General features: G+C 43.6%; 1 protein-coding gene and 1 long non-coding RNA gene across 2 annotated transcripts in view; both read right to left on the bottom strand.

The window, feature by feature from the left end:
- Positions 1–18,243, bottom strand: part of LOC145515391 (uncharacterized) — a 674,380-nt gene that overhangs the window by 111,506 nt on the left and 544,631 nt on the right. The gene's annotated exons all lie outside the window — the stretch shown is intronic.
- LOC145543141 (uncharacterized) lies at positions 3,066–7,854 on the bottom strand. The gene is made up of 2 exons (XR_014080485.1): positions 7,674–7,854; positions 3,066–3,353 (listed from the first exon to the last, which is right to left on the bottom strand). It is a non-coding gene; the product is annotated as an uncharacterized LOC145543141 (long non-coding RNA).

Here is an 18,243-nt window from a genome sequence, read left to right as displayed (position 1 = left end):
ACACACACACACACACACATATATATACACACACACAAGTATAGTGGGTTGTTGTTGTTTAGTCACTAAGTCGTTTCTGACTCTTTTGCAACCCCATGGACTGTAGCCCGAATGTATGTATATATGTACATATATATATATGTATATACAATTATAGTGGGTTGTTGTTTAGTCACTATGTTATGTTCGACTCTTTTGTGACCCCATGGACTACAGCCTGCCAGGCTCCTCTGTCCATGGGATTTTCCAGCAACATATGTGATTGCTTGAAAAAACAAATAAACAAATACTCACCATAGATATACAGTCAATAAAATTAAGTGATGTAAAATGGGTGTAATGTGAACTCCTCAGGTCTGACCCATAAACAGCTCCAGTCCAGTGCAAATACTAACCCTCCAGTCCGTCATCACCAGCAGAATGGACAAGTCACTGAAGTTCTAAAAGAAGGTGGAGCACAAGATGGAAGGACCCTGAGCTTCTGAATGGAGCATGTCCCCACCCCTCCCATCTGAATAAGAAACACACATTTTTGTTTTATTAAGCTACTGAAATGTGGGAGTCGTTTTGTACAGCAGCAAGCCTCCCCTGACTAGTGAGTGTTACTATTCACAAGGTGAAAGTTTTAGAGAAAGTAAGGGATGTGAGCCAAATTACATGTATTAATAAGTGTTTAAGTTTCATACTGATAAAAATGAGACACTTGGAGATAGCAATAGAATAGTGTCTGTTGGCCTGGTCTTAGCTGCACTGATGCTTCAACAGAAATAAGCGCTGGTTGCTAGGAAAAAGAGAGGAGAGAAACTCGAATCTGAGGCCTCAGGGTGACATGAAATTAACATATGGCATGATAAATACAATTTTTAGAAGAATCATAATATATTGGAAAAGCATCTTAAACACTGACTCACTTAACCACTGGGGCTTCCCTGATGGCTCAGTGGTAAAGAATCTGCCTGCAATCCAGGACATGCAGGAGACGTGGGTTTGTTCCCTGGGTCAGGAAGATCCCTAGAGCAGGAAATGGCAACCCACGCCATTATTCTTGCCTGAAAAATCCCATGGAAAGAGAAGCCTGGTGGGATACCGTCCATGAGGGTCACAAAAAAGTCAGACACTACTGAGTGATTGAGCACACTTAACCAAACCTGAAAGAAATTTAGCCATTCGGACCATAAAAATCATAATTCAGAAGCAATTATTCACTTGATCATTGACCGTGATTACAGAGCCACCAGACATCAGAGGAAAGACAGCAGCTTCTACACTTCTAGCCAAGAAAATCACAGTGTCTCTCTTTCACTCATGCTGCCCCACCTTTTCTTGCATGAGAAAACAGAGAACTCAGTACCGCATGGTGCCAGGTCCCTGTGGCAAACACAGACCAAAGCTGAGTGTGCTGACACAGGCGGAGGAGAAATCTGTAGCTGACATCTTAGCAGTATCACAAAGAATGACGCACTGTCATGACCCTGATGCTACGTGATGATTCTCCTGCTGCATTTCAGGGGATGGGGATGGGGATGGGGATGGGGATGGGGATGGGGCGAGGGGGCGGGGGAGGGGTAGCGGGGACAATCAATGGTCAAGCCCCCATCCATGATCAGCCCTCCTAGTTTCTTCCTCCTGTAAAAATCACTTGCTGATGAATCATCCACAGCCAAATATCCAAGTGTATATTTCCAGAAATGAAAATCAATACCCCTGTCAATGAGTTTATTCTCTTTCCAGGGCTGGTAAACATAGGTATTCCCGAGTCTTCTCACAGCTTCATTGCCCCTTGCCTTCCCAACCCCCACACAACTGTTTCTCTTTGTTTCTGTCCGATACAAAGAGAAAGAAGCTACTTCTTAAATTTCAGCCGCTATTATGTGAACATCCGTGAGCAAATAAACTGTGAATGCGGTTTCCATCTCTTTCCCTGCTCGGGACCCCACATTTCACTGCCAAGCCATTGAGGCCCAGTGCACCTGGCCGAGATGAGTCGGTGCTCAGCGGGGTGGCTTTAAATCCATAAATGATTCAAAGGCAATAAACAAAACAAGGATTTCAACTCTTTGAGACAGGAGACTGTATGGAGGAGATGATCACCTTAGGCCACAATTTAGGAAATTATTTTTCAATCTCGAAAGAGCTGATAACACAGGGATGAAATAAATTTTTCCTTAGAACAATCCTTGTCATTTTCTCTTTTGAGGCCATGTTAGTTATCATTAATAGTGCTACAGGAACTATACCAACACGCCACACTGAAAATTCTGCTAAGCATTGTAAGTATAAGCAAATATAAAGTTTAAAATACAATAGCATCTTTGTCCAAGGAAATGCATTTCAAATAATCTGAATAACTTGGATGTTTAGGGGAAATTATTTTCCATGGTAGCTCCCAGGGCTTTGCTGCACAAACTGAGGAACAACAGAGGGACAGGGGACACCATGGGCTGTTGGGATCATGCCATCTTTACTTTGTTTTAAATGTGGGGATCATCAGGCTGAACCAAAAAATAAGTCATCCTAAATGTTTATAGAGTTAGTGAAACTCACTCCCTTGCATTTCAGGATGCTAAAACACGCCTAAAAAAGAGACATATGGTGGGACTTCCCTGGTGGTCCAGTGATTAAGAATCTGCCTTCCAATGCAGGGAACTCAGATTTGATCCCTGGTTTGGGAACTAGGACCCCACCTGCCACGGAGCAACTAAGCCAGAACCCTGCAACTAAGACCCAACACAGACAAAAATGAATTAAAAAAATTAAAAAAAAAAAAAAGAGATTCATAGGGCTTTGGATCAGGCAGTACAAATAACCTGTTTGGTCAGCATCAGGTAGCAGCCTTTGGGGGCAGATCCCAACTTATCAATTTCTTTCCCAGGGGGCACAGTGGTAAAGAATCTACCTGCCAATGCAGGAGATGCAAGAGACATGGATTTGATCCCTGGGTCAGGAAGATCCTCTGGAGAAGGAAATGGCAACCCACTCCAGTATGTTTGCCTGGGAAATCTCATGGACAGAGGAGCCTTGTGGGCTACAATCCATGGGGTCGCAAAGAGTCAGACACGACTGAGTGACTAAGCATGCATTTATTTTAAAGCTTCCTATAAAAGTACTTTATCTCCCCAAACCAAGAGTGAACCTCCCAATTCATTCTTCTTTGTATGTAGAGCATCCAAAGGTTCTCTGGCCATCTTGGACTTGGAAGGATACAGGATTCAGCAGAAGGTGAGCAGCTGAGAAGCACTGGGACTTTTGAACACCAACTCTGCTTTCAGGCAGCACTCTCCTAGTAAGAGTTACCTTTCTTCTAGTTCCCTGTGGATGGTCTGTTCACAAATGTGAGAGGTCACAGTCTCCACCTGAGTATACACAGAAGTTACAAACCCTTGGTAGACTCTTTACACATAATTCCCACTGGGTAATGACTGTATTGTTCATCTGTTCAATTGTTCTTTCAAGCATTCATTTATTAAACACATAGACATACCATTCCACACCAAGACTACTCTTTGTGCTGAAGATACATCTGTGAACAGATGCCAACCTTTTTCTCATGATGCCTGCATTCGAATAAGAGAAACAGAGAGTGCAAGATGCGCCAACGGGGTGGATATCACAGGGGAAAGGGAGAGGGGTAACTTGGGAGATTGGGATTGACATACATACTCTACTATGCATAAAATAGAAAACTAATGACAACTAACGGTTTAGCACAGGGAACTCTACTTAGTGCTCTGTGGTGACCTAAATGGGAAGGGAATCCAAGGCAGAATGGATACGTGTACATGTGTGACTGACTGACTTTGCTCTACAGCAGAAACTAACACAACACTGTAAAGCAACTACACTCCAATTAAAAAAAAAAGCACACACCTACCCCCAAAACCCTCAAAATGAGGCAATAAAGTAATTGCTGATTGTGCATATACAATAAAGACATTAAACAGAATGCAGAGATAAAAAGTAACAGGGAAGACTTGTATCATATGGAGCGTTTAGGGAAAGGTCTCTCTGACATTTAAGGTGACATTTAAGCATTTAAGACTTGAGGCAAGAGAAGGAGCCAACTCCGCAAAAGCCAGGAGAGCATTCCAGACAGACAGAAAACTGAGCATGCTCCAAGGCCCTGAGGCAGCAGAGCACTGAGCAAAGGCCAGCAGGCCCGGAGCAAGACTGGAGAAGTGACGAGAGCCTGGACCTGCAGGAGGCAAGGAGCCCCAGTCAGGCATGCGTATCATATTTTAAGGCCGTGGGGAGACTGAAAAGTTTTAAGCGAGAAAACGACACAATCTGATTTATGTTTTCAAAAGCTCTCTCTAGCTGCTGTGTGGAAAATGGATTGGACAGGGTAAGAGTGGAAGGATGTTACGCTAAGATGCAAAGTAAGCTAAAACAGGGTCTGTGTGGCCACAGAGTTCACGGGCGGAGTCGAAGCCAGGAGAGTGAATGATCGCCATGTGGTATAGGCGCGCAAGGCACCAAGGAGGAAAGGTTGGGTTTGATGCTGTCACCTATCAGGTTGGGCCACATTAAAATAAAGTCAGATGAATGTAGATGACATCGTGTGTGTGTGTGTGTTCAGTCGCCTCAGTCATGTCTGACTCTTTGCGACCCCAAGGACTGTAGCCCCTCTGTCCATGGGATTTTCCTGGCAAGAACACTGGAGTGGGTTGCCATGTCCTCCTCCAGGGAATCTTCCCAACCCAGGGATCAAACTCGAGTCTCCTGTGTCTCTTGTGTTGCAGGTGGATTCTTCACCTGCTAAGCCAATGGAGAAGCCCCTAAATGGCATTACTTTGGAGAATTAAGACACTGAATTCATGCAAAAACCACTGAGCATGTTATTAGAAACTACTCTGTGTTCGGAGGAATAGGAGATTTGGCCAGTGATCCCCAACTCGGAAAAAGAGGCTGCTTCCAGTTTCTTTGGAAATCTTTGGTTTGGAACAGGTGCTCTTCTGAAAAACTGAAGCATCAGTTTTTTTCCTGGGTGAACCCAACTTTCAGCCAAATCCCTCTCTGGGTGATGACTACCGAAAAACTGCTTCCAGAAGACACAAGAGGATTCACCTCTCAGCTGTGTGTCGGACCTAGTTCAGTAAAGATGATTGAAGTCATTTTCTTTTTTTTTTCACCCTGGAGTGTGCTCTTTTATCTTTGCTAAAGTAGGGCAGGGAGGGGAGGGTTGGTTTTGGGGTTGTTGTGTAAGACAAGACATCAGGCAGGTGCACTGCACTGGCCACTGAGCAGGCACGTAGGTGCCTGGAGTGGCAGATGGAGTGACGGTGACCTAGAGGTCATCCCATGATGGAGGCAAAAATCTAAAGTCACTTCTATCTTCAGGAGTCAACAGCAGTATAGCTTCTGGTTGGTCCAAGTGAGCAGTGAGGCTCTGCGTGGGATGAGACCAGAGTTGGGAGATAAGGAGCTGGCTGGGGAACTGGGAGAAAGGGACAAAATGAGGAATTAGGAAGCAAGGATGCCTACTTTCTCGCCCCCCTTCCCCTCTCCCCTATTATAGCAAGGAGACTGACTCTGGATGCAAAAAAAGGACCTAGCAGCAAACAGGGGTGGGCAAGGTGGCAGGATGAGGCTTCCCCCTCCTTCCTTCCCAATCCTTACTACCTGGCACAGGACACATGGTGACAAGCAGGAGTGGACCCAGCGTGAAAGCCCCATTCTGGGCGTCACCGCCTATGCACAAAGCCAGTTTGGCTACTTACTCACTGGAGAGGCTCCAGTTAGCAACCTCACTGATCTCTAGTTGCCTCACCATTAAGTGAAGACAGCATACCTTCTTTGGATGTTTTGAAGATCAAACAGGAGATGAGCTGACTCTACATTTACTCTCTCTTATCTTCCTTACCCCACTTGAGAATCTGTATTGGCCTCTATAGTGCCTGGAAATCAATCCTCATGACACAGGGGGAAAAAATCTCGGTTGGAAATGGAGAGGCTGTGTGTGCTGCCTGCTGGGTGGATAGCAGTTACATAGAAGGGAAAACCAGGTCTAATTAGACGTTCTTAAGTCAAACGTTCCTCATTGTGCTCGAAAACCACATATATGTCCGCAGCTCTCCAATCATTGTTCTGACATTTGGATCTGTTGATTCAGTTCCTCCCAAAGTAATTTCCATGACCTAGTTATCTTACCTCTGGTAAAGGATGAACAGATATTCATACCTTTGTAGATTTCCTTTCACTTTGCAGTGACATTTTTAAAACTCTTCACTATTAATAATTTTTATAATGGGCATCAATATAAATCCTACTTGAAGAACTCTCTTCCTGCAAGTTCATTTGATTAACCACCACTCTTTTCATATTCATCATGCCAGTGACTGCAGTAAGTTACAAAGAAACAGCACATGATTGGAATCCTGGAGCTGGAAAAGAATTTTTCTACCTATAGTGCAATTAGGCACATATCTTTCAGAGGTTTCCAGGGACCTCAAAGTATTTCCATGGCTCTTTATCTTCAGTTCTCCTGGGATGCATAATCCTCAATTAACTGTTCAATCTCACTGAAGTCATGTTCTAAACTTGGAAATGCTTATTCCCTTTCCTCTGTTAGCAAGGCAGCCTAGTGCAGTGGTTAAGAGGGTGAAGAGGGTGGGGTTGCAAGCTGGACTGTAGAAGTTTGAGTTTTGATGCCACCATTTAAAATGACTCTGGGCAGGTTACTAGCTCTATAAAATAAAGACTAAATTTAAGAACAAAAAAATTAATTAACACATGGAAAATGTTTAGAATTATGCCTTGACACCTAATAAGCTCCCAGTAAATGCTAGCTATTATTACTGGAAGGACTGATGCTGAAGCTGAAGCCCAAATACTTTGGCCACCTGATGCAAAGAGCTGACTCACTGGAAAAGAGCCTGATGTTGGGAAAGATGGAAGGAAGAAGAAGAAGAAGATGACAGAGGATGAGATGGATAGAGAGCATCACCAACTCAATGGACATGAATTTGAGCAAACTCTGGGAAACACTGAAGGACAGGAAAGCCTGGCGTGCTGCAGTCCACGGGGCTGCAAAGAGTCAGACATGACTTAGGGACTGAACAACAATTATTAGACAATAAGGTGAAAAGCTGTGCATCTCCCTCCCAGTAATGGACAGCTGCATAAAGCACAAGAAAACACTGTTCATGGTCCCCTGCCAAAAATCTCAACTGATAAATGGTGCTTATTTTTGCATGCTTGATTCAAAATGAAATGTAAACGTCTTTTTGTAAGTATCCCAGACAAGAATCTGAGCAAGGTGGGCTTTGGACAGCAGGACGGCCCAGCTCTGGGCTCTCACCTTCTGCCCTGGCTACAAGTTTGAGAATGGCAGGCCAAGGTGTGCTGGGAGCCCGGCCTCCCTGAGTGACAGCTGGTGCTGTCAAAAGTCGTTACCGCTGGTGTGCACAGACCTTCTGGCAAAGCCGGGCAGAACAGAAGAGCTGCAGTCTCCCTGCCCACCTGTCAGCCTGGGCCGAGAACAGCGGCGAAATTTGCTCTTTTCTTCCTTCAAAGGCTTCCAGCGAGCCCCAGCGCCTTCATTAATGCCCGTCTCTTCAATCCCAGCCGGCCCCCTCGCCCTCCCCGAACACACACCCTGCAACCCATTCTTCCAAGAAGGGGATTAGCCCAATTAATCTCTGGACAAATGTCAAGGAGTCTGGGGGAGGGGCCACCTTTCAAGTGCCGCCTCCTCGAGCGCAAATGAGACCAGACGCGATGGCACACGGGGGAGGCGGAGCAGCTGCCAACACAATGGCACCGGGTCGCTTCATCTCGGGCCGAGCCGCCCTGAGGCTCGCTTTCTCGCCAGCCCGTGTCCTCACAGACCACAGCCCTCCTCCCACCATCTGGGATGTGAGCTGTGACGGGGAAGGAGCCGCGGGGCTGCGGGATGAGAAGCCGTTTGTGAGGCAGCCGCTGCCCCGCCCCCTCTCCTCTCCGGAGCCCGCCCCGCATCCCAGGCTGCCCTTCCATACTCTACCCCCAGCTCCGCACTCACATCCAAAGCCTGGTTGGAAAACCCAAGTCCTAGGTTCAAAGGAAGGACATGGAGAAGGTAAAAAAGCCACTGTGGGGGGTGGGGGGAGCTGGCAGGATAGCAGCAAATTCTCATCATACAGATATAGATATGCATACAGATACAGACAGGCTTCCCTGGTGGCTCAGACCATAAACAATCTGCCTGCAATGCAGGAGACCTGGGTTCAATCCCTGGGTGGGGAAGATCCCCTGGAGGAGGAAATGGCAACCTACTCCAGTATTCTTGCCTGAAAAATCCCATGGAAGAAAGAGCCTGGCGGGCCACAGTCCACTGGGTCTCAAAGAGTCGGACACAACTGAGCAACTGACACACTAACACTTCATAGATCTTCCCAACCCGGGGATCGAACCTGGGTCTCCTGAATTGGGAGAAGGATTCTTTATTACTCAGCCACTTGAAAAGCCCCTAATATACATATACATATATATATATATATATACACACACACATACCTATATGTCATCATTAATTTCCCTCCAAACCACAGGTTTCATTGGCCTAATTCACAGAATCTGGGGGGAAAGTCTTGAGAAAGAAAAGAATTGTCTTTGCTCTAATTTCCAGAAAGATCTCTTGAATCCATCCAGGGAAGTTACTGTTCTTGTAGGAATTCTCTGGAATAGAGGTTTGCCAATCACTCCATAAAGGCATCCCAACATTTTAATTTATAAAGTATTCTCTAGTCAGGAATCATCCCCCATTCTCTCTCTCTCTCCTGTCTCTCTCTCCTCCTTCCCTCCCTCTCTGTCCATAGCAAGCAAAAGCTGGCTTACCCAGCAGGCTATTAAACAGCACTTCCACATGCTCCAGTCCAATGATTTGGTAATTAATTTTCATAATGATGATCTGGAAGGATTTCTAGAGTCCCCTGGAAGATCCCAGAATTATCTCTACCCTACTGGTTTTGCATATGCTTTGGGTGGAAGAGACAGCCTGGGTGTCCAGTCGTGGTGGCACCACTTACTAGCCATGTGACCTTGGCAAGTTACTTAACCTCTCTACTTGTCACTGCTAACTCTTGGGGGTGCAAAGTTTATAAAGAAAGGTAATAGCTGACACTCAAGTTACGGAATGTGTCATGTAAGCCAGATACTGTGCCAAATGACTTACCTGAATTATCTTATTTAATCCTCACAACAACTGCTGGGTTGGTATCAAGTTTATTTTACTATAGTCTAATTTATTCAACATAGTAATGCACATATGACACCTATATTGACTATTAACTATATCTGGTGAATAGAAATACTTCATTTCCTGACTATTAGATGGCAGAGCCAGTCTACTTCAGGGTGACAATTATTATCAAAAACTCTTCTGTTCAAATGTGCATCTAAAATAAGAATTTTTTTTTGTGTGTGTGGACTTTTAGAAAGACAAGATGACTCATATAACAAAGACAATATACTGGTTTGGGACATCTGGTAATTGAACACGTTAAAATTTCTGTAATAAAACATGAACATTCTCCCTAAGAGGACAATGAAGAGCTTTACAGCATCTCAGAACAGATTTTTGTTACCAAAGTAGGTCAAGGCAGGGGAAGTTCTGCCACCAAATAAGTTAGGGATAAAAATAGACTCCTGCTGTTTTTGTTTGGATTTCAGCATTTTAGACAAGAGGCGGTGAACTTTTCTACACAAAAACATGAGGTAAAGAAGCAAAATTCTAGTTCTATTTCTGACAGTAAACATTGTGTGATCTTGGGCAAATCACCAAACTTTTCTGGTTTTAGATTCTTCATCTACAGAATGAGGGCCCGCTACTGCTTCCTAGCTTCCCTGGTGGCTCAGCTGGTAGAGAATCTGCCTGCAATGAGGGAGACTTTGGTTCGATCCCTGGGTTGGGAAGATCCCCTGGAGAAAGGAAAGGCTACCCACTCCAGTATTCTGACCTGGAGAATTCCATGGACTGTATAGTCCATGCGGTCACAGAGAATTGGACACAACTGAGCCACTCTCATTTGTTTCACTAAAACTGCCTCCTGAGTTATGCAGAAATAGCTGTGAAGTTCAAATGAAACAGGATTCCTCAAAGCATGTTGAGTAAGTGAAGTGTTTAGCAAATTCAAGCTGTTTACTATCTTTCAAAAATTATTCTAAAGAATATTATAGTCTTAATTATGCACTAGTGAAGGATAGGGATGAGCTTCCCTGGTGACTGTAGTGGTGAAGAACCTGCCTGCCAATGCATGAGAGATAAGAGATGCGAGTCGATCCCTGAGTCAGAGAGATCCCCTGGAGGAGGACTTGGCAACTCACTCCAGTATTCTTGCCTGGAGAATCCCATGGACAGAGGAGCCTGGTGGAGGAGCCTACAGTCCCTAGGGCTGCACAGAGTCAGACAGGACTGAAACAACTTAGCACACATATGCACGAAGGACAGGGAAGCCTGGCCTGCTACAGTCCATGAGGTCTCAAAAAATTGCGCACGACTTATTAACTGAATGACAACAACAATTAATGCACTACTGCTTCCTGATTGTAGGGCAGAATGTTGCTTGTACAGGAAGAGAACCCACTTACATTGCTTTCTTGCGTGCATCATGGTCGTTGCTTCTTATACATCAGTAAAGATCAGTGTATGCATGATGACTGTCCTACTGCAATATTTTTCTTACTTAATCTGTAAGAAACCACCTTCAGAAAACAATGGCAAACTGCCGTGTCAAATCACTGCAGTCACTGAACACCCCAATGACCTTCTGTGCTTTGAAGAAGCAAGAGTCAGGTTGTTCCTAACATGATTTCACAACTTCTTAAAAATCTGTCTTTCTCTGGAATCTATGAAGAGTCAGACCATCCAATTAACAGTCCCAGCCTGGCCTCTAATCTTCTGTGTGATCTAAGACACTGCACAGCACCTCTCAGATGTGCAGTTAAGTCAGGTGAGCCTAGATAGGCTTTAGACAGAAAGAGAGGGCTCACTGATGGTTTTGCTGTTCTCATGGGTTCAAACCCTGGTGGACCCTGCCACACACCCTCTTTGCGCTAATGTCAATCACGTGTTGCAGATGTCAGTCCAGCTGCAACAACTGAGTCCAACACCACCCACAGTGAGTCAGAGTTGCCTGCTTTCTCCTGGCTATGAGTCTCCTCTGAATCCCGGGGCAGAGCCCATGATCTGCTCCCCGCTTTACATCTCTTTATGCCTTTTCAGTTTGAAGAGTCTCCATAGCTGAGCGATTTGTCCCATTAGTCATGGTTGTATGAAATTAACCGTGAATGTTCTCCAGTGTCCGTGGCAACCTTTCTGCCAGGCGGCAATGATAACTATAAGCCATCCTCTTGTGATGTTAACTTTTGGAAACAGAGCCTTCCCATCCACTAACATGCAGTGGGGTGGGTGTCTGAAAAGAAAGAAAATGTCCTAAGTATTACCTTACATATAGAAAGAGGATACACTGAGTAACCCTGACTGTATAATAAAGCTAGTAATTCATTCTCAATGACTGAAAGGCATTCTGTGGTTTAAAACTCCCAGGTCTCTGGCATGTATGAAAATCACAGTGTAGCACAGAGAAAGAATAAAAAAGCACTGGACTTAGAAATGGAACTTTCTCTATCCTCAAGGAAGCTGCATCTTAACAGAGGAGACAGATAAAACAGATCATTATCTTGTATTACTACATAAAACTATGGAGGGCTTCCCCAGTGGCTCAGACAGTAAAACATCTGCCTGCAATGCCGGAGACTTGGATTTGATCCCTGGGTCAGGAAGATCCCCTGGAGAAGGGAATGGCTACCCATTCCACTGTTCTTGCCTAGAGAATCCCATGGACAGAGGAGCCTGGTGTGCTACAGTCCATGGGGTCACAAAGAGTCAGACATGACTGAGCAACTAACATTTTCACTACATAAAATAATATGTAGGAGCTATGATAAACACAGTCATAGGTTTCTTGGGAGATATAACAGAGCTCTTACCCCATCCTGAATGTTCAAGGAAGGCTTCTTGAAGGAGGCAATACATTAATGTCACCTAAACCCTCTAGATCAAACTTTTCTCATTTTAGTGGAATTTAGAATGCTATACCTACATTGATGTTAAAAACTTCAGCATGTAAATACAAGTTGCTACAACATTCCTGGCTCAAGAAATAATAACTACTGGTCTCTCATACTGATATTGAAGCTAATGAATGTTCTTTTTTTTTAATTTAATTTTGTATTGGAGTATAGTTGATTTACAATGTGGTGTTAGCTTCAGATGTACAGCAAAGTTATTCAGTTCAGTTATACATATACCCATATCCATTCTTTTCCAGATACTTTTCCCATATAGGTTATTATACACTATTGAGTAGAACTCCCTGTGCTATACAGTAGGTCCGTGGCTAATGAATGTTCTTAAAGCAAGAAATACTTTCAACCCAAAAGTCCCACCAAGAATTGGCTCATGTCATTTCCTCCTGTTTTATTATTTTAAGACATCCCAGAGTCTGAAGACAGACTGATAATTGTTCTGCGCAGCTTTTGGTTTTCAATAACTTCTGGCAAACAAGTTCTCCCAGGTCAAAGAACAAGCTGTGTTTCTACATGCATTCTCCTTTCTTTCTCCCTCCACCCTTACTACTATATCTGGCGCTGTTTATGTCCTGGAATGAATATTTGCATGTTCAGAACTTGTACTGGGTGATGGTTGCCCAGTAGCTCAAGAAGAAGCCATAGGGAGCTAAGCCAACTGGGTGGCCAGGAGCTAGGGCAGACTGGGGCAAAATTTTCACACTGAACCAACTGCTCAACAAGTATTCACTCTAGACAGTTGTTGTGAAGGATGGGGCAAGAAATAGTTCTTCCCTCAAGGAGTTTGTGAGATACTTGAAAGACAAGACTAATGCAATTGGAAAATGAAAGGATAATAAAATGCATTATACAATGAAGTACAAAAAACATTAACTATATGATATTTGTTTTTTTCTTTCTGATTTACTTCTTTCTGTATGATAGTCTCTAGGTCCATTCATGTCTCTCTACAAATGACCCAATTTTGTTCCTTATAATGGCTGAGTAATACTCCATTGTGTATATATAGCACACCTTCTTTATCCACTCATCTGTTGATGAATATGAACATTTAGGTTGCTTCCACGCCATGGCTATTGTAAACAGTGCTGCAATGAATATTAACTCATATCTGTGGAATCTAGAAAGAAAAATGACACATATGAACTTATCTGCATGGCAGGAATAGAGATGCAGACATAGAAAACAGATGTAGAAAACATGTTGATATGGAAGGTTGGGGAGAATTGAGAGATTGGGATTGACATATATACACGACCATGTGTAAAATATACAGCTAGTGGGAAGCTGCTGTATAGCACAGGGAGCTCAGCTCGGTGCTCTGTGATGACCTAGAGGGGTGGGATGGGTTGGGGGGGTGGGATGGGAGGGTGGGAGGGAAGTCCAAGAGGGTGGGGATATGTGTATACACAGAGCTGATTCACTTCACTGTACAGCAAAAACTGACACAAAACTGTAAAACAGCTATACCCCAATTAAAAAAAAATGAAATACACACACTGTGATAGGTTAAAGGAAAGCAAATTATTGTGGTGGACCCCAGGCAGCAGGAGGCATTAGGTTCTGAGGATGAAGGATCTGAACAGTAGTGAGGAACAGGTCCTGCAGGTGAGGGGAGCAGCAGAAGCAAGGACAGAGATGCAGAAGCATGACCTGCCTGTAGGCAGCACACAGACCTCACACCTAGCGTAGTCCTGAAGGGCTACACTAGGTATGAGAACCACCCTGCAAGGCTTACTTCTGATCCAGGCAACAGTGAGGTGGGTGATTATCTCATCCCTTGTCTGCTGCTGCTGCTGCTAAGTCGCTTCAGTCGTGTCCGACTCTGTGCGACCCCACAGACGGCAGCCCACCAGGCTCCACCGTCCCTGGGATTCTCCAGGCAAGAATACTGGAGTGGGTTGCCATTTCCTTATCCACATCCCTTGTCTAACTCTGTACAAAATTCTTACCCAGAGATCTTTAAACTACTGTTTAAACTAGAGATCTAAAACTACTGTCAAGCCCCTTAGTTTTTAGTCACTCTCTGTGGGATGAGATGCAAGGCGCCCCATTTACTTTACATCCATGATCTCAGCACGTGGTCAGGAGTACTGATGACTTCATAATCTCCATATTGCTCTCTGTCTCACATACGGCAATGCGGCTGCACTAAGGCCACTTGGTAGGTTTCTCTGTCCTCATCGAAGAAGAATGACTATCAACCAGTTTCTGGTTGTAATACGAAAGTCTTGCAACAGGGCGCAAAGTTATTTGGATATTATATGAAAAAGTCTTCCACGGTAACTCAGCTGGTAAAGAATTCACCTGCAATGCAGGAGACCTTGGTTCGATCCCTGGGTTGGGAAGACCCCACAGAGAAGGGATAGGCCACCCACTCTAGTATTCTTGTCTGGAGAATTGCAATGGACAGAGGAGCCTGGTGGGCTACAGTCCATGGGGTCACGAAGAATCGGACATGACTGAGCAACGAAGCAGAGCACATTATATGAGAACAGAAAAGATAGAGTCATGAAGACTCCAAACTTCAGAATAATCCTTAAGTTTTCTCTCCCCTCCTTACCTCTTACCCCATCAATGATCAAATCTGATCAATTCTGCCTCCATGTCATCTCGTGCATCCACCTGTAGCTTCTACTCCAAAGTCACTCAATTCAAGTCTTCATCTTTCTTCTTAACTACCACATAGTATTATATAGTATTGGCTATGTATACAATCTATAGTAGTATTGGAATGGTACCCTTAATCCAGACATTTTTCCTCATCTGTAAGTTCAACAAACACAATTTTACCTATTTCCCTAAACACACTCAATTGCTTGCGTTGATGGTTTACACTGTACCCCTATCCCTACATACGCACATGTGCCCCTCCCACACACACACACACGTGAAGCAGTACTTGGTCCTTCTATCTATTCTTACTATTAAACAGAAAGAGAGAATTCAGAGGCTATTTTTCTACTGCTGGTTTAGCATTTTACTTGTCTTTTTTAGAATGCCAACTTCTTCATATGAAGAGTCTCTATATGTAAATCAGTGGTATCCTAGGATTCCTTTAGTGTTCTCAGACCACAGACATTTTAGCCTATGATTTATTTCTATGAAAAGAGCCTAAAAATTATGCCTAAAATTATGGTAAAGTCCAAAGTCTTTGATCTTATGTGGGACTTAACAATAATTTGAGTTTTCCTATCCTGACTCCGTAAATCCAGGAATGAAGATCTCAATTTTCTATTTGAATTGAAACAAAGGGAATCCGTCACCTGGCCTGGAAGAGTTGCCAGAACTTGGTGGCTCCACGGATCTGTGGATAATTTCATCCAAACGGGCATCTTTTCTGATCTGCTGCATGGAAGTCAAATCATTCTGTCTCTGGAGAGATGTAAGATGTTGACCGTTAAATTCATCCTGAAATAAGTCATCAATCCAACTGAGCTAAAGTGGGATTGCAGCAGAACCCCTCAAATACTAATGGTCCTAGAGGGAGACACAACTGAGCAAGTCCCACTCTTTGTGACCCCATGGACCGTAGCCCGCCAGGCTCCTCTGTCCATGGAATTCTCCAGGCAAGAACACTGGAGTGGGTTGCCATTCCCTTCTCCAGGGGATCTTCTTGACCTAGGGATCAAATCCAGGTCTTTTGCATTGCAGGTAGATTCTTTACCATCTGAGCCACCAGGAAAGCCCAGAGGGGGGCTTTCCCTTATAGAAAAAGGTTTCCATTTTCTATAAAGTCATGAAGCTATCACAGTGAAATAATAGATGAAGTGTACATGAATTTAGTAGGGCCAAGTCTAATTAGTAGATTTGTGATAAAGGGTTTAATATTGTGACATGTAGCCTGTATAGTCTTCGGTTTCCTCATATATTGGAAACAATCAAAACAAGTATAATTATACTGAAATCTAGCAGTAAGGGCCTAAATAAAGAAACTTACTTCAATTATTTTTAATAGAGGGAGTTTAATGCAGGAACTGGTTATACAGGTACTGGAGATTATAAGCCAAAGATCAGACAATGGGGAAATCCAGGGATGAACAAGAGCAGAAAGGTCTACCTACCCATTGCTGGAGACACCAAGGGAGGAGAGAATGTTTATTAGAGCCTAGGAGTGGATCTACCAAGTGGAAGCTAGAACTATCATCTGTCAGACCCATGGGAGCTGGTGCCATACAGAAGATGCAGCCCAAGGCAGAGAAACATGTGAGAAATATGACTTCTTTATCCACCCTACCCTTCACTTCCACCAGTGCCTCTCAGTGCTCAAACCCAGCGAGGAACTTGTGGACAAGAGAGGCTAGGAATTATAGCTACAGGATACAGGCCACCTTAATGCAGAGCAGGGCAGAGGAAGGGCAATGCAGGCTTCAAGACTCCATATAATTACTGTGAGGATTAAATGAGGCATCATATAAAAGCATCCATCATAAGGTCTCATACACAGGGAGTTTTCAATAAAAGTTTGTTTGTTCAGTAACATACCACTATGCACACAGAGGACCTGATGACTCACCATGTTACCAAATCTACAGGTACAAAGTAACGTCACTTGTTATTTTTATTTTTCAGAAATAGTTACCAAAAAAAAAAAAAAATCAGCAAAAATGCATTACCACCTTCCAAAGGAGAAGCTGCAGGTGGTAGTGAAATTAACTTGTCTATTAAATTCTTAGGCATTCAGCTCTTTTTTCTAATGTGATCACCTCATGGAGAAACCAACAAGTCAATTAAATCAGAACAAATGACTAGCTGATCTTTAAGGCTGTTTCTGGCTCTGCCATCCAGAGTGCTAAATTTCATGAGCTGATAAAATGATGAAAGGATTTGAGGTACATTCTGCCCTTAGTCAGTTCTGAGTATCACCTGAATCATTAACAAGAATACACTTTTTTCTCAAATTTCAAATACACATGGAGCAAAGTACAAAGCATTTAATTCTCTCAATTCTGAAAGAGGATTTTTCCAAGATAATTGACTTGAGGAATGCATTTTTCCATACCATAAGGAGACATTAAAGAGACCTACAGCTTGTTTTAGATTTTTTTTTGTTTGTTTGTGATCTACATATCTATGTGTTCTAGATATAATCCAGGGTGGATTTCTTATCTATAAACTGATTGGGTAATACGTGGTGAATAATGATGTCCTCTGCTATACAGAGTATTAATAATAGGTCTTATTATTATGTGATGCTTGTAATTAGTGTCTGGCATTGTTCTAAACACTTTACATATATAAACTCACTTAGTTTTCCTAACAACTTTATGAGGCAGGCACTATTCACCATTTTATAGATTTAAAACCTGAGGCATAGAGAGGTTAAGCAGCATGTTTACAGTCACTAAGTTTGTCAGTGGGAGAAGCAGGGATTCAACCCCGGCAGTCTGGCTCCAGAACCCATGCTCTTAAACACGGTGCTATGCTGAGGGCAAAAAGAAAGACTTTCTAAGGAGAAAAATGACAAGTCAGACTCCTCTCACTTGTATGTGGATGTCTTTCCTGACTAGCTCCCACCTACTCTCCAGCCTTCATTGGTCCACCAATCCCTCTCACTCCACTCCAACCACAGATGACTTCCACTTGCGCCCATGCTCACCAAGCTCCCTGCCGCAGTGCCCTTGCATGTGCTATTCCCTTTGCCTGGTATGCACTCTTGTCCCCTTTCCCTGGTGAAGCTCTTCCATCTCTCAGATCTCCAAACAAGCCTTCCCTGGCTATTAAGCTTGGATTATAGGCTTTCCCGGTACGGAACACCTCCCTTACCTAGCTTTCATCAGTTACCATTTGACATCTCTTTGCATGATTTGTGTCTGCTTAGCTTCTTTGGATATCTTCCGTGTCTGGAACATAATGCATGTTCAATAAATACTTATTGACTGACCTACTGGTTGATTTATATTTGGCTGATCCCTGGACCGTGCGCTTCATGAAGGAGGAAACCACGTGTGTTTACACTTCTGCTGCATCCTCAACACTTAGTTAACTGCCTGACACAAAACTGATACCTAATAAGTATAATACGTAAACCAGAGCACAGTTTTTTAGAACTTTTTTTTTTTAATTTTACTTTAAAGTATAGCCGATTAACAACGTTGTCATAGTCTTAGGTGGACAGCAAAGGGACTCAGCCGTACATATACCTGTATCCATTCTCCCCCAAATTCCCCTCCCATC

Source organism: Giraffa tippelskirchi, chromosome 1 (assembly GCF_054371585.1).
Source record: "Giraffa tippelskirchi isolate mGirTip1 chromosome 1, T2T-mGirTip1v1.2.pri, whole genome shotgun sequence".
Classification (NCBI taxonomy): Eukaryota; Metazoa; Chordata; class Mammalia; order Artiodactyla; family Giraffidae; genus Giraffa; species Giraffa tippelskirchi.
Note: the sequence above shows the minus strand (reverse complement) of the source record. Positions and strands in the feature narration are given on the sequence as shown.